Source organism: Myotis lucifugus, unplaced genomic scaffold (genome assembly GCF_000147115.1).
Source record: "Myotis lucifugus unplaced genomic scaffold, Myoluc2.0 scaffold_68, whole genome shotgun sequence".
NCBI lineage: Eukaryota > Metazoa > Chordata > Mammalia > Chiroptera > Vespertilionidae > Myotis > Myotis lucifugus.
Genome location: NW_005871116.1, coordinates 1,947,548 through 1,953,186, shown reverse-complemented (window position 1 = coordinate 1,953,186; position 5,639 = coordinate 1,947,548). Strand labels below are relative to the sequence as shown.

The window sequence follows — 5,639 nt, the reverse complement described above, 5'->3', positions numbered from 1 at the left end:
TCCCTCCAGCCACTAGTCCTTTAGCCTCAGGTTACTCCCCCTGAGGGTGTGCATTGTATTTCTCCTGGAGGGAGTACGGGTGCAGTCCTGAGTAGGGAGGTTTGGGCTCTGCCAGAGCATTACTGTGGATCTGGAAGGAGGAGGATATGAGCTGGGATCATAAGGAACAGACTTCTCCAGGAGGCTTTTTACGGAAGGTTCTGGCACTCGCCAGGGAGCTGTGGCCCGTTGGCAGGAGGGCACGGTCCTGCAGCAGCTGCTGGAACAGGGCCTGGAGCTGCGGTGGCCGTGGCGAAAGCTCTCCGAGGAAGGGAAATGGAGCAAAGGGGAAGGGGGACAGTGTCAGCTGACCACACTGGGTCCAACCCCGCCCAAGTACTGGCTGGGGGTGGGGGGTGGGCGCTCAGGCAGTGTGGGGTCTAGGGATGGGGGTGACCGCTCCTGGAGTGCAGGCCACCAAGTCCCGGCGAGAATGTGACCAGGGGCTGCCATCACTCCACCTCTGTCCCTCCTTGCTATATTCCCAAGGGAAAAGCTGTGTTGAAAGGGCTTGGAAAAATAAAGTAGGGCAAGGGAAAGAGAAACCAGGCGGGGGGTGCCAGGACGATGGTGACCGGGACAGCTGGGTCTGGGCCGGAGGAGAGTGGGAGGAGAGTGCCCCGAGAAGTGCTGGGCTTTGGTCAGCATTCAGGCCTCATGTACAAGATCAAGCTGACCCTCCCAGCACCCCTCCCTCCTGCCACCCAGACACAGAGAGGGGACTCTTTGGTGTAGGTGCTTTGAAAACCACCTAGAAGAGAGAAGGGGGCTCAGAGCGAGGGAACACGCAGGCTGGTCTAGGGCACTCTCTCTCCCAGGGCCCCAGGCGGGACGGGGTCTGCCACCCAGCAGGGCAGTGGCTGGCATCTCCTGTGCAGGGAGCGCCTGCTTGTGCGTGGAGGAGAATAGGTGGCGTTTTCTGAATGGGATGGTACCTGCAGCCGCTGTGATGTGTTGTTTTGGGATGTGTTTACATGCCTGCTGTCCCCACAGCAGCTTTCTCTCTGCCCCAGGGCAGCAGAGGCGCCTGGCGAGACCCCTGGGGGAGGCGCTGCGAGGCTCGAGCCCGCAGAGGGGCAGCATGGCTAGATGCTGAAATCATGGACTCTGGAGCCACGTTCTCTGGCTTGTGACCCGGCTCTGCCCCTTGGACAAAACCGAACCTTCCTGGAATTTAGTTTCCTCGTTTGTAAAATGGGGGAATAGCAGTGTCAGCGGTAGGACTGTTACAGGATCAGATGGGTTGACTCAGGCGAAACACCGAGAAGGTGGCCTGGCACATGGCAAGAACGAGGACGTGCCCACTGTCATTGTGATGAAGCGTCTGGCTCTCAGATGGTATTCAATACGTGTAACTGTTGTCGGGAAGATCATCCCATCAAATGCTTCCCCAACACCCATCCTATGCGCACTTACGGTGTGGGACTGAAGACACGTTTTCTGCCCAGGAACTTACTTTTTGAGGTGGATACACTGATTTGGACACACACACAGAGTGGAAGAATAAAATGTGAATAAGGCACGAAAAATAACACATCACACGTGAAAGATCTGAGCATAAGAAACCAACCCAAATTTGTGTTGACTCTCGTAATAATCTTATTTCTTACTGGTTGGGTTTTGAAATTGGTTGAAAGGTCAATTCACAGTAGTTAAACAGTCATATGCCCACCTGGAAGAAGGTCTCCATTAGGATATCATAGGGATCATCCTTATCCTGGTGCACAGTGTTCCATAATAATATTTTATTAATTACTATAATAAATGATAGAATATTTAATGTTGTAATATAATAAATATATTTATAGCAATATTTTATTTCCATAATAAGCTATTGAGAGATATACCAGATTTTTTGGCACTTAGTCATCCCAAGAATCCTGTGATGCAAAAATATTATTATTCTCATTTGACAGATGAGAAAACTGAGACATAGGTTGAAATTGCTCAAGTCCATCTATAATAATAAAAGCGTAATATACTAATTAGACCAGACATCCTTCCAGATGTCCTCCTGGACAACCTTCCAGAAGAAGCTGGGGCTGCGAGGGCCGAGGTGGCCGCCACGGTGGCCGGGGCCGAGTCCCTTGCACGAATTTCGTGCATCGGGCCTCTAGTATAGTTAATAAAAAGGTAGAGCTGGTATTTAAGTCTACAACTATTTGAATTGAAACCTATGTTCTTCTTTTTTTTTTTTTTTTCCTGTTTCCAAAGGCTTTATTGGTAAATATGCTTTAGAAAAGATGGATCCTTTTGCTTCCAGGTCAATGGAATGAAGATCTGTGTCCTGGGACACATCAAGTGGAGCCAAGGGGACTGATGCTTTGTCTACCTCTTATTCATAGATCCAGTCAAAAGCACAAGACTTGTAGTCGACCAGTTCTTCAGGCTTAAACCACAGGCTAATTTCTCTCTCAGCACTTTTTACTGAATCACTGCCATGAATGATGTTCCTGCCAACTTGAATGCAAAAGTCTCCACGAATGGTGCCTGGCTTAGAATCTGCTGGATTGGCCTCCCCAAGCATCATTCTCCCTGTCTTCACCACATTCAGCCCCTCCCAGACCATGGCCACCACAGGCCCCGAGTTCATGTACTTCACCAGCCCCGGGTAGAAGGGGCGGTCTTTCAGGTCAATGTAGTGCTGCTTCAGGAGGTCCTCAGAGGCCCGCAGGAACTTCATGGCCACGAGGCGGAACCCCTTCTGCTCGAAGCGCTTGATGATGTCGCCCACCAGGCCGCGCTGCACGCCGTCCGGCTTGATGGCGATGAAGGTGCGCTCCGGGTTGGCCATGGTCCGAGAAGCGGGCGGGCGAGCGGTGCGCTGCGGAGCCAGAGCGGGGACCAGTGGCGACCGAAACCTATGTTCTTGATGACAAAGAATCCAAAGCTAATAATTGGATGATCAAAAAGATCTAAACAGAAATAGAGCTATGGACTAAAACTAACAAGATTAAATAAAATAGAGATAGATGGAAAATTCTGAGTGTACCTTCATAAAACCAGCTGTTTGTGTTTGAAATGGAGGAACTATGGCTCAGTAAGGGTTTATGTGAAATACACTTAGGTTTACTTCTTTCCTTTTTTTTAGATTTAAGTTTAATGTGAGCCAACAAATATGTAACATGGCTCCCCATCAAAGCTAATTCCCGCGGTTGCAGCAATGGGAGTATTATCTGCAGAAATCCTACCGTAAAGGGGCAGGAACTGGCCGATAGAACACTAGGAGAGCACTCATGACAGTGAAGGGTCTGGAAATACGTTGGTTTCTAACTATTTCAACAATGAGGAATTGTTGAAGAGATCATAGTGTTGTTTTTGTTTTTCCTGGAAAGCAGTAATAATCATAATAATTATATCTAATTCTGGTAAAACAGTTCCCTTGATCCAGGCATGTTTATACGTATTAACTCTTTTATTTCTTACAAACACCTTCATGCATAGATCTGTTATTTCCCCCATTTTATAGATGAGGAACATTTGTTATGCAGCATAGCTAACAAGTGTAGTAACCCTTTACCTTGTGCTTTTAGCATCTGCCATGGTCATATTGTAAGACATGCACGGTGGACAGTTTTTACGTTGACATGTGGTTACATCTAAAAGAGGACTAATGATAACGGATATCTCTTTCCCAGATGTTTCCAGGTGCAATGTATTATTAACCCCTCGTTTTCAAGAATAGCATGCCGAGGGCTAGCTGTCAAAAGGAAATGCGTCCTACTTGAGCTAACTCCTTTTGGTCTTTGACAAGTGGCTGCCTCTGCTGGCCACTTGGTCAACCAGCCAGTGGTGCCCAGGCATGTACCATGGTCAGAGAGAGTCACAAAGCCATGAGGCTGTTCATTAGTGAACATAGGAAATTATAGGTTAGGTGTTGGATTTGAAGGCTGATCAGGCCTGAGACAGATCAATATGCAGAAAAAAGTAATGGTAATGCTACTTAAAAATTGTGCAACAAGTACTTTTAGCATTAACAAGCTCAAAAGCAAAGCTACAGCAACAAAGTAAAGCCAAAGACTTGAAAGAGCATATTTACTGAAAAATAAGGTCCCGAATGTTCCTTTCTCAAGAAAGTTGATAACAAATACAAAACTTGCACAAATGTTTGTTGACATCCCGGGTTTTAGTGATATCACTAAACATATAAAAAGCAGAGACACACATCTGCCGAAGAAGCAACAGCATCTACTTCAAAGTTAAACATTATTTTCAGAGGATTGTGGCCAAAGGAAACATGTGCAGCCGTGGAAAGGTACCATTTACACTTCACTCTTTGAAGTGTGACTTTTCATTCAGATCGAGTGTCTGTTCTTCTAAATTAATTTCAGTCGTTTTCCATTTCAAGATTTCTTGCGTATGTCCCAAGCAATATTATAGTGTTGCCTTCATTAGCAATAGAATAATTTTGCAAAGAGTTAAATAATTCCAGTTTTATGTCAAGGTCATCAGATACTTCAAATAAGAAATCAGTCAAGTTAATTCCAGTTAATGATTCAATTCTTTTTCCATCTGACAATTCATGAAGCCAAAGTAAAGCTTTCAGAAGTTCATCTGTTGACGGCGAAACATCTGACATCATTGTAATACTGTGATAAATTCAGTTAAAATTCAACATTGTCGATGAAATTATTTGTTGCTGTGATGTTATTATGAATATAAATTTTGACAGAGCCTGGAAACATGGTAAAAACTATGTTCTAGTTATAACTGGAGCAGAATTATATGGGGTGTCTCCAAAAATGTATACACACTTTGAATAATTATCATTTCCAGTAGTTTAAATCTGAAAAGAAAAAAATACATCAATTGAAATATCAGAAAAAAAGTGAATGTACAATTTTTGGGGACACCCTATATAGACTTAAAATTAATTTTGTTGCACATACAACTCCTAATTGCATCCAAACAAATTTCTGTATTTTTATCAATTGAAATAGAAACTGATGGTGGTTTAATATTGCAAATATTTTTGTATGTACACAGAATAACTGCATTATAATTTTGTGTGTGTATGTGTGATGAAGCTGATGTTAAAAAACAAACAAAAACTCTAGCATGACAGCATGTACTTTCTCTTAGTCTGCATCGTCAATTAAATCTTATAAATGTTTGAGCTTTTTGAAGAATTATATGGAAAATCAACTTAAACACCAACCATGGGAAATAAATCCTCTACATTTTTATTGCATTTTGTTAAAGGTTAGTTGGAAATATTCAGTCAAATTATTCAACAAAGGAAACAACCAAATTCTTTAGCTTTTAAAGTTTATGGCACATAGCCCATGGACATGAACAATAGGGTGGTGAAGACCTGGGGGTGGAGGTGGGTAGGGGTTGGTAGAGGGGGGTAAAGGGAGAGAAAATGGGAGACATCTGTAATACTTTCAACAATTAAAAAAATAATAAATAAATATTTTTGGCTAAATGATAGTTATCCATATAAAAGCAAGAGAAGAAGTGAACAAAATTAATGAGAACTCAAATGGTGAAACAGCTCAACACGTGGAAAAAAAACTTTGGATAAAGATTTTTATTTTTTTTATTGTCTAAAGTTTTACATATGTCTCCTTTTTCCCCTAAAGATTTTATTTTTAATT

At 43.4% G+C, this 5,639-nt stretch overlaps 1 pseudogene; it reads right to left on the bottom strand.

Annotated features, from left to right (window-relative positions):
• Window positions 1–2,224: 2,224 nt before the first annotated feature.
• On the bottom strand, window positions 2,225–2,889 carry LOC102429592 (annotated as a pseudogene).
• Between the last annotated feature and the right edge of the window lie 2,750 nt (window positions 2,890–5,639).